At 37.6% G+C, this 11,545-nt stretch overlaps 1 protein-coding gene across 1 annotated transcript in view; it reads left to right on the top strand.

Annotated features, from left to right (window-relative positions):
* LOC109395809 (netrin receptor DCC-like) overlaps nucleotides 1-11,545 on the top strand; it is a gene marked incomplete at its 3' end in the record, with an annotated part of 290,818 nt that overhangs the window by 267,083 nt on the left and 12,190 nt on the right. The window lies entirely within an intron of this gene.

Below are 11,545 nucleotides of genomic sequence, written 5' to 3'. Positions count from 1 at the left end.
TAACACACATCCTCAAATTTTGCAATTGATATCATGAGGGTTGGTCAAATGCTTATGCAGCATGACCCCTGGTGAAACCGCCATCAGAAAAAAACCTGACAGACTCTTTGATTATTGAGTTGATAAATATAGCTTCCTTTAGATGTGGTTATTATGGAGACAAATTATGATGGAAGTTCGCCTAGTGACTTATGTTTTCTGTTTTTAATGGGTTAAAATGGTGAAATTATTTTAAAACAAGGAATGAAAAATTAAGAGAATAACAGAATGCCTGGGTAGGTATCTTCCAACAACCAAAACAAAACAAAACACTGAACTATGTTTCTGAGCCAGTATGCATGCATGAAGTCGAGGGTAGGCGAGAGCAAGTGTGAAGTGAAATTCAAAATTATTTATCACAACAGTTAACAGTCAGAAATGAGAAAAAGTCTTGGAGGAGAAAGAAGTTAAAATTGTTAACCAAAATGGGTTTCACAGGTATGCTGGAATCATAAATTGCCATATTTAGAGGGCACATTCACTTATCTGAAAGAAGTTCATCCTAAATTTCAGTGATCCATGACATTCTTACCCTGAACCAGCATGCTTTGTGATATGTAAGTTTTTAGAAACACTGTTTTAACTATTTGGGTTTTATGGGCTCTTCTGGTAACTCATTCCTTTCATCTGAGTCATTGGCATGTAAATATTCCCCTGATTAAATTTTACCCTGTGTTTTCTTGACTTCCCTCAGCAGATCTTCTACTCATTACTTCTTCCTCCATTGTTATGCATTTATAAAAAGTGAAACTTTCCCACCCAAAATTTGAATTTTATTGCCCTCTCCTTTTCTTACCGTTTTTAATGGCATTCCTGGTCTTTCTCAAAGAAGCACCTCACCTAGAACACCAAGCCACCCAAGCTGTGATCACATGTTGTAAAAGTAACTGTGCCCCACATGTCCAACTCCTTACCCGGGACCCTCCCCATGTTATAAACAACCTTGGGGATTATCCAGGTCCATGATCTCTGGGAATTCATCATGCCAACTTAGGAAGCAAGTTACTAAATCTAGCCTACTTTTGCCTCCCCATCTCTCTTCTTAATGGCTGCAATCAGTTCTATGACTCAGATCTAGCATGATTATGTCACATTCTCTGAATTCCTAGTACACGTCTAGATAGCTGTAGAAGGCAGTATAGCCACGGGCGGGCACCTGTGCAAGAAGACCCCTTCTTTGAGGCACAGATCGGTTGCTCAGAGACAGTTCAACAGTAAAACTCATACAGCCCCCAGATTCCCCATTCCTTATCTGTACCAAGAGAATTAGACCCCAGGAGAGGTCATTTACATGTTTGGATTATGACACAGCTGGGTGGCAGAGAGGGCAGAAGACATCTCCTCTGATTCATCTTGTTTTTTTGTTTGTTTGTTTTATTTTCTAGTAACCCTTAAGTGAATTTATTTCAATATTACATTGTGATCTCTGTCCATACACAACTGTCGTAGGGAAAAAACCAGAGGCCAGAGTTAGGTAACTTTCATAACCATACCTTCATGTTTATTGCAAAATAGCTATAGAATCCCAAACTGCATATTAGTAATTTAAAAATGTTTCAGTAAGTGTGGCATCGAGCTCTGAACTCTCTACAGGTAATTTGTTTTCTCTTGTCAAAATATTTACTTGGGAGTATAGTATATCACTTTCTCTTTGTTTTGCATAAGCAAAGGTGTGAGAATGATGGTTTTGTTTTCATTTGAAGGCTAACAAATGTTTGCTTTTTTGAAGGTGGAGTCCATAGTACTTTGTATTTTTATATTGACATTCATTGTGGTGAAAAAACTGTTTTGGGTGGAATTAATAATTACTCTGAGGAGGAGAAAACAATAGGAATTTTCAAATATCTTGAAATAAAAATTGCGTATACTGATACTGCTTTCCCATCTTTTCTAATTCTGCCTTTCTTACTACCTTCTTTTCTTGGTTAGTTTAATTGATTTATGACAGCTGTTTGCATGTTAAGAGAGCTAATCCTTTGCAATATTATCAAAATATTATTTCAGTTTGCATTTATATTTCAATCTCATTTATTATAGATTTCCATACAGAAGTTTTAGTTTCAATGCTGTCATATTTTTTATATTTTTCTTCATGGGTTCTGTTTCTGTCATATTCTTAAAACTTCCTCTCCCTTCAATAGCATAATGTATTCCCCTCTGTTTTTCTTGAGCAGTTTTCAGGTTTTTCTTTTCTTTCTTTTTCATCTTATGTTTATTTCTGGACACTGTGTTCTGGACTATTGTTTTTTCTGACCTTCTTTGCAATAGTGCAGAGAAATTTTAATCATCTCATCAGTATCACACAGAGAGTAAGTGATGGACCATGGCATGAACCCAGCAAGCCCTTGCACTCTCAACTGCTGTCAGAGCTGCCTCTTGTTAGGTGGACATTTATAGATATTTTTAGTGTGAATTTTCATCCTAACAGTATTGAGGCTTCCTATTTAAGGGAAATCTATGTTTTTGCTTAATATGGAACATGCTGATGTTTATCAAAGTGGTCAAGACAGAGGCTGGTGCCATTTATTTTTCTCTATATTTTTAGACTTGTCTTTAGCTGAACACAAAGCACTTTATGGGTATCATCTGCTATATTTTTTTGTCTTTCTGATCATGTTAAAGAAGGGCAATTGTTCATGCAATGTTTTGGCATTGGAAAAAATTCAGAGTGAGTAGACATTCTAATAGTGTGACATCAGTAGTGAGCCTGGCATACAAGTCCATTCTTTTAACCTCCTAATCCCAGACTTTTCTGTATTATGTTATCTTGAAAGCCATCTGTGAACCCTGAACTGTGTAGTGAGTTCAGAATTCTGTCTCAAATTTGGATGAATTAATTTTGGAGAAAAAAGAATGCAACAAGTAGAAATAAAGAAGAGAGAAAAGAGACAAATATGGAAGATATTGTTGCTTTCTAGCATGATGAAACCTGAGTAGTAACAGCCTTAGAGATTAACTTATCTGCATCCTGGAAAATATTTGCCTAGCTACTATTTGAAAGAGAATATAGCCTATTTCTTAATTGCATCCCAGGGTTCTTTTCACTTTGCCCCATAGAAAAATATCATCCATCATACCCCTCTTAGTTGATGATGATGAACATGTGAATACAGGCCAAATGTGTATTTTGCTTTAGCTATAACAACAACCAGGAACCAAACTTAAAACAGATACATTTATCATGGTGGGTGAACACATGTATCCTATACTTCAGAATTTCACGTGCCCCATGTTATATTTTGAATTATTCAATAAATTTACCAACTATAGTTCAAATTGATATGGGTTTTTAGTTAAATCAACACAATGATTGTTTTAAAGAAAAATCAAACAAGACATTTTTAAAAAACATTTTTGTCTGTAGAAATTAATATAGTTCTATTTTAAGTGACCAAGGAGCATAGTGGCATTTGCTACACAGCCACAATTTATAATTATATAATGTCTTTATTACACAATCAATCATCTCTGGTAGTTATTCTTTTTGTTTGCCTACTTAGTGGATTTGAAGTATGAGTGCTAGGTTCAGGTCAATAAGTCACTTGTATGGCTTACAGCTTTACTATCATTTTATTCACTGTAGTACATTATAAAAAGAAAAAAGATGAGCTTACATGAGTGATCACTGAGCTGTGGTTACAANTGAAATTGGAATTAGTGGGTGATCGTCTTTTGATCTAATCCTAGTTGTTATTTTTTTCCTCTTGGACATCTCCTTTATTCACCAGAAGCTTACAGTGTGCTTCTTATGAGTCAGGTAATCTTGTAAGTGTTTTATAAAGTTTTGCTCAGTTTTATAAAGTTTCGCTCACTCACTTGACAGTCTTAGGGGCTAGGTACTGCTATTATCATCCACAGTGTACAGGTGAGGAAACTGAGGCCCAGAGTGGTGAATTAACTTGTATGAGGACACTTATTAGCATGTGGCCAAAACAATTTGGCTCTAGGATCTATACTTAGCTGCTGTCCTGTGCTGCCTTTCATTTTCAGAGGTGACTTGTTTTTCCCTCTAGTTCAAAAGCACATCAAATAATGCCTAATCTCCCCACCCTGTGATCACCAGAGCAGCTACTCTGCTTAACACATTGAGTCAGTCACCTAGAAGGATATAAAGAAAGAACATGAGTTCCAAGAAGGCAGGGGTTGTCTTGTTTACTGCATTCTTATCACCTAGAACGGTGCCTGCCTGATACACTGGAGGCACTCAGCAAAGCATTTTGAATAAATAAATGATCAGATGAATAGATGAATGAATGGATAAATGTATGAGTTAAATATGCACCTTGTCTTAAGGTAGCTTTTAGTCTAAGAAGACAAATCATAATTCAGATGAATAAAAGGTTTTATGTCTTTTTATTCCTTTCAGATTGCTCAAAGAAGCTTTTTATATATAAAACTATTCCAGTCTGGGTGAAATAGATTTGCTCAATTTAAAATTACGTATTAGAAAAACATATGCTGAAGTCTAACAAACTAGCTTTTATCTGCATGGTTCAGTCCCAACCCAGAAATAAATTTGGTAGAGGTGAAAATTAATTCTTTCACAGAAATTATTGTGTNCACCCTCAATTACTGGAGGATGAATGGTAGATAAATACTGCAAATTGCTTCCCTCAGGGATGGATTCTTCAAAGGCTTGTGCTACACTGACTCTCAGAGTCCCCAGCAGGGTTGCCCTTCCATGTCCCAGGGTGATAACTGCCAGCCAGATAGCTCACTTGTTCTAGCCTTCTCTCCCTGCTGTCTCACTTCCTGACTCCCCAAGATGTTTCCTTGGGTTACCTTTTAAATAAAGTATTTGCACAAAGTCCTTTTCTTAGGGCCTCTTTGTGGAGGAGGCCAAACTAAGATAAGGGATACGTAAGAGCCGGGCTACCAGGCAGATGGAGAAGTTGGGAGGTTCCCTGAGGTGAAGCATAGACACGGAGGATAATAACCCGTAGGGTGATATGACCAGTGTCCTTTTTTCGAGCTTATTCTGGATGCCGTGCAGAGAATATATTTGAGGGACGTGAGTGGAAGGAAGGCAGAGGAGCTGGAAGACAGCGGTGGCCATTCTGGTGAGAGAGAATGACGGTGTGGATCGTGAGTGTGGCGGAGGGGATGATAAAATAGAGTCGACTTACCAGATGTCCAGGAGGGAGAATCCTAAAAGGGGGTGAGTGAGGAAGAGTGAGGAAGAGGGCATATGTTTTGGGGTTTGGGGCTGTACAGTTGAGAGGACGGTGTAGACACACCTGAGTTAAGCAGCCCTGGAGGAGAAGCAGGCTGAGTGGGCAGTGAGGGGGTGGGGGCGGTATAAATTAAGTTCATTGTGCTACTTGGACCCGTCTACAGTGTATGGAAGTAAAGGTTTTTGTCAAGAGGCGTAATATCACCCATAGTTTTGAGAGAGATACTACATATCCAAGCATCCGTCTTTCCCCCTCCCCTTCCCACTCTGCCACAAAAGATGGACTAACTTGCTGCCAGTTTTCCATTTATTTAAAGTATTGTACTGATTAAGAAAGCAAGGGGAAATTTTATCTGTAAAGAAGNTTTTTTTTTTTTTTTTTGTCATCTGGTATCCTGAAACAGCAAAAGCAGGTTTCAAACGGATCTGTATTACTAAAAACAGTAGCTTAAACCTTTACTTCTTCTTACTTCATTTATGTTGTCTTTGACTTACCTTTACTTGAGTTTCCTACTGGAAGAATTAAGTTATTTATCAAAAAAAATAAATAAGACTCTAGCACAGATTCAATTCTTTTTTTCTGAACAACACAGCTTGTCAGCTATTTTAGTTCAATAATGTTTTATTACCACAGACAGTTTTGTGGACAAGCACTACTTCTTCAAGCCTGCCGTACTCACCTGTATCTTCGATGCCTGTGTTCTATAGATGCTCTTCTTTCACAAAGAAGAAGGCGGAGATGAAGCACCATATGGCGAGGAATAGGTGAACGATGATAAAGGCCCATGAGAAACGGGAGAGGAGGTGTCACAGTTGTCAGTCTTTCTCCCTAGAGGAAGCTCTGGTGACAGGGGAGTGATTGAAATGGCACGTTTGGGGTCCCTGGGCATGGAGAAGGGATAAACAATGACTAGGAATTCAGTGACACAAACTCAAGGGAAAGGATGGAAACAAAGGGAGCTGGGGTCTGGGTAGAGGCATAGCTATCCCTCAGTTGATGAAAGATGCCAGGAAGAGACATTGATGGAAGAGATGATTAAAGATGACCTCATAAAGCCTTGTCATAGTGACAGATGGAAAGGGTACAATGATTCGTAAGAAAATACAGAGAAAGAAAAGAGGCCTGAAATAAAGTAAATTCTTGTAGGAGCAGACATGTGGGGTGATTAAAAGGGAAAACAAAGGATGACTTGCTCTCTGTACCTATAAAGGAAATAGGGAGATATATTGAGGTGACCAAGTCCTGTCCTTCATAGCGAAAGCACCTTTCTCCCCTACTTACTTCACCTATCAGACTTAGCCCAAATCCTTCCCAAAGCCTTTCAAGCAGCGTTGCTAGATTTCCAGCCAGACATCATGACACTGGGCCAGCACAGACAGACTTTCTGTTCCCTGGATCTACAGGACAAATAATAACAATCATTTATTGAATACAAAGCATGCTAGTTACAGTGAGCAGCCCTGAATATTGATTTCTCATCATCACTTAACCCTGCATGTTACATATTTTGGTTTCATTTTTAATGTGGAAAATAATGCTCAGAGAACCTAAATAACTTCAAGTCACTTAGTCACAAAGTGCCAGGGAAGGGCTCCAGCATCCCTTCTATTTAATTGTATTTTTCTACCCAAATCCATCGATTTACACAAATGATGGACTAGCCACCTCCCAAACTATCTGTGGTCCTTGTTCCAACTTGGGTAAACTCTTTAAAAGGTACTTTCCTAAATAAACAAAGTGAAAATAAGGAAATCCTTAAAAGCATAAAATATATGCTTTTACATACATACAATGTACAGATGTGAATACAAAAACATTCATTCACACGTATGTTGGTTGACCAATTTATCAGATATTATTTTTCTTCTCATTTTGTCTTTTGAAAAGACTTCATATTCTGAGAGATATAGTTATCTCTGCCAATATGATAACACCTTCCAGAATTTGCTTTTCATCGTATCTATGTATGGCCAAGGTAATCCTTCTTAGCATACAACCTTGGCCTAGCAAGTCTCTTTGATGTATGGTCCTGGGATAGAGTCAGACTTGTAACCACAGACCCCCAGGTTCTCCTCTGGATGCACAGGTCAGCCCAAACCAGCTTTTCAGGCTTTCTTTCTTCACACTTTCTTAATGAAAGCATTATTTCTCTCAGGAACTATTCCTATATGAACACAGCTTCTATATCATTTGGTGCACAGTTGGATTTCTAGAACAATTTTTCCCTATTGATTTGATCCAAACTGAAATATTCTCACCCCAAACCTTGTGCATTCCCTTGGAACCTTCCTCTGAGTTCAGTTTTTGTTTTTTGTTTTTAAATCTACATATAATTTAGTAACAGATTAATAATTATTGATATAACCAGCTTGCAGTAATAACTCAGTCTCCTATCCACATATATATTCTCAAATACTCATTTTAGAGGGCTCTGAAAGGGAATTTTCTAGTTAACATCTAATCATTAGAATTTCAAAGATTTGCAAAGTCCTTCATTTAGCTAACATTGCAAAAATATCTTGGATGCCTAGGACGTGACTACCTACATTGTGCTAGGTTTGGGGATTCAAGCGGTGAACAGTGACGACTCACTTCCTTCTCATGTACAGCATATTATTTGGTATAGGACACCAAAAAGCAACTAGACCATTGCAGCGCAGTGTTGGGAGTGTCCTGTAGGGCCACTCATCCTGGTCCTGTGAAAGCCCAGAGTAGAGACAACGAAGCCATGGTGGAATTCATGAGATGACACCTAAGCTGAAACCTGAAGGAGAATCCAATGTCAGAGCAGACAAGCAGTTGGAGGGAGTGTTCCAGCTCAGGTTGAAGCCGAGATGAAAGCCTGAGGTCTTCCTGGAGCTGAGCAAATTCAGTGTGGGGAGCTGAGAGGTAGCTGAGAGGTTGCAGAACCAGGTCTGCAACTAAGGCCTTTGGGGACTACTCAAGCCTAGCTCCCTACCCCCAAAGACTGTCACCTAGAGTTTTTCTGAGGTTTAGCCTGTCCCAGACAACTGAGAAAGTAGAGCTGGGATGGGCGAAGCAATGTTGGAGGTGGGAGGAGATAGGTCCTTGATAGTGAAGCAAGGGCAGAGAGAATGACCAGAGTTGGCAATCCTCCCGGAAATTGGGAAATGGATTAAAACAGGCCTTCATCCAGGGACTTACACATTGTAATCCCTCTGTGAATATTGAATGGATTAATGATTGGATACATACATTGGTTTTACCAAAGAAAATTTGTACGTGTTTGTTCCAGTTTCATAGTTTATAAAATGATAAATTAAATAGGTTTCTAGGAACAAAATAGAAATGGTTTCATGAGAAAGTGTGTCCTGATTTTTAAACAACCACCCTACGAAAAATTTAGAATGCAACTCATTTATAAGTAAGAGGCTGTCTCAAATTTTGTAATTGTCTTACACGTATACACCTTCTGTCTTAAAATCAGTTCCCTATGCTCTTGGGGCAAAAAATATTATTTACAAATAAATAATTCTTCAAGTATAACAGTAGGTGCTTGATAGACTTAATAAATATTGGTTATTTCTTTTTAGATATTAATTCAAAATTGTTTTATGTCAAGATTAAAATTCAATGAATATTGACACCTACCTCATATTAATTTAAAATGAAAAATGGTTTCAAATCACTATATTTTAAAAATCCGTATTTCTTAGTTTTACTAAACTTCTTAATATACCAACTCAAAAACCATAATTCTTTCAATTTTGAAAATAATATGAAACTTTATAAAAATGCTATTCTTTGTAATTTTCAACCATATATATCCAAGCTTCTTTTTGACAAGTTTGTGAAATTACTTTGTGAACTATAAAAATTTTAACCAAAATTTAAATTTTATCTACTTCTCCATTAGACCATTAAAAGCTAAAGTTTGGTGTCAAGAACACCACCACAACCAACAACAACAACAAAAAAAACATGAAAGGAAAAGAATTAGATGCTTGCCCTTAGGACAATTAAATGTTCCTATCATTTCACTACTGTTATCTATTTATATTTTATTTTCATTAGATCTTCAAGCTAATAAGGAGATGTAGTTAATAAAACAGCATCTAATTGATCTGTTGGCTACATTTATAGTATTTTATTTAACAACGTGGGGAGTGACAGGAAAATAAGCCTATTGGTTGTCTGATGTTTAATGCAAATTAAATATTTTTGTGTTTCTATGAATATATCTTATTATCTTTCATATGCCTCATAGCAGTGGAGGTTGGGCACTGTTGATAGTGCAGAGAAAAAATAATATCCATAAACACTATATAGTAAAAACCTGACAAAGAAATCTTTGTTATCTAAAGGGAATGTGGCTTTATAGAAAAATTAACCCAATAATGTAATTGTTACCAAGGCTGTTGCAATGATATCATAGCATATTGTTATTAGTTTTTGGTTTCAAAACTGTTTGTGGCATTTATATTATCTTCAGAAATTACCTCCTTTTCCTGGATTTTGCTATGATCAGATTTTTTAAAAAGAGTTTCTTCAAAGCAAAAAAAAAAAAAAAAAAAAAAAAAAAGGACTATGTTACAGTGTGGCAAATTCTCCTCTTCCTCTCCATGACAACAGATAAAGAAGCTGTAACCATGGCAACAGTAATGGGCCAGAGAGATTAGGGCCAGACTGGAGATTAGGACTCCAAAGCAAAGAAAAAAGTCCTGATTGGTTCCTTATTGAGACCTTCGTGAAGACAAGTTACTGTTGAGAGAAAGCATGGAGGATTAGTAAGAACAAAATTAATTCCCCTGTATAAAGTAAGGAACCATTCCTTTGTTAAAAATATGTCCCTTCCTTTTCATGTAACTACTGTTTAAATTGAAGTCAAGCGTCTGTGATTAATTCTAGTCTGAGTTTATCCATGCCGTCTGAGTCTAGACTAGCTCTGTGAGAAAGCACTCGCAGAAACCTGCAGAGAAGAGCATCTGTGTGTGGACTCCTAGTGCTCTCCTCCTTGGCAGCTTCTGAACGGGTAGAGAGCCCAACTCACTTTTGATGGGATATCATCTATAAGTGAGGTGCTTTGGAGGAAAAGAAGTTTAAAAATGTGTCCCCTGTTCTTTTAAAAATTATTTTCTTGAAAATTCTCAAAAGATTTTTAGAAAGTCATTATTGATCACATTTTATTTTTAAAAACATCTTTTGTAAAAAATAAATCTAGTAAGGATTCCATTTTCTTTAAATTGAAAACGTATAGGTATTACATTTTGAGAAAATGTGCTATGATTTCACATCAGTGCATTAATAAATAGGGTATTTGTTATTTTTTAAATGCTAAATTTATAGACGTGAGAATGTTTGGTCAAATGGTAGGCGTATTCTTTATTTTAAAGGATTTTGCCAAATTGACTTCTAAAAGGTTATGCAGTAAAACCTTGAATTGCGAGTAATGTCGTTTGTGAGTGTTCTGCAAGACGAGCAAACGTTTCTAATACATTTTAACGTGGTTAACGAGTGATGTCTTACAATACATTGTTTCCGGAACAAATAATTATGCTTGCAACCCAGGGTATTTACTTACAAACTTGAACTGACAGCGTAAGGGAGTGCCACATCCTGGCCGACACTAGGTACTAACATTCTGTAAAGTCACCCTATTCTGAGAGGCTCTGTTTTTAATAGACTTTATTTAGAAAGTTTCTTTTAGATTTTATTTTAATACACATTTCTTTTATTTGTTGGATTGAGCCCTATTTTAAAATAAGATTCTTCATTATTTTATATGACAGATACTAACTTTTTCTGTTACATAGTTTGCAAATACCCTGAGTCGGTCTGTCCAAAGGAAACAGCACCTAAGCTAAGTCAAGAGGAAAGTGGGAGTTAAGTGAGCAGGGTGGGCTTGTTAAGGAGTGGGAGCTGCCTGTGCCTAGGCCCTAGGGAACTGCACGTGGTCCAGCTCACAGAGAGCCGGCTTAGAGTCAGCATCAAAAAGCCCAGAATCTGCATGTAAGTTGCCTGAGGACAACGGCCTCATCTGCTGTTCACCGCTCTCTCCTCTGTGCCTAGAAGGGCTGGCATGGGATTGATGCCCTTTGAATATTTGCTGAATGAGGAGAGCTCATGAATGGTGCTTACTGGGGGCTCCGGCTCCGGCAAGCCTCTGCCCAAAGGTGGTATTTTTCTGGCAACAGGAACACACTAGGCTATGATGTAGGAAGGTTAATGCCCTTGGAATCACCCTCAATTACTGGAGGATGAATGGTAGATAAATACTGCAAATTGCTTCCCTCAGGGATGGATTCTTCAAAGGCTTGTGCTACACTGACTCTCAGAGTCCCCAGCAGGGTTGCCCTTCCATGTCCCAGGGT

The sequence above is a fragment of the Hipposideros armiger genome, unplaced genomic scaffold (genome assembly GCF_001890085.2).
Source record: "Hipposideros armiger isolate ML-2016 unplaced genomic scaffold, ASM189008v1 scaffold_484, whole genome shotgun sequence".
NCBI lineage: Eukaryota > Metazoa > Chordata > Mammalia > Chiroptera > Hipposideridae > Hipposideros > Hipposideros armiger.
Note: the sequence above shows the minus strand (reverse complement) of the source record. Positions and strands in the feature narration are given on the sequence as shown.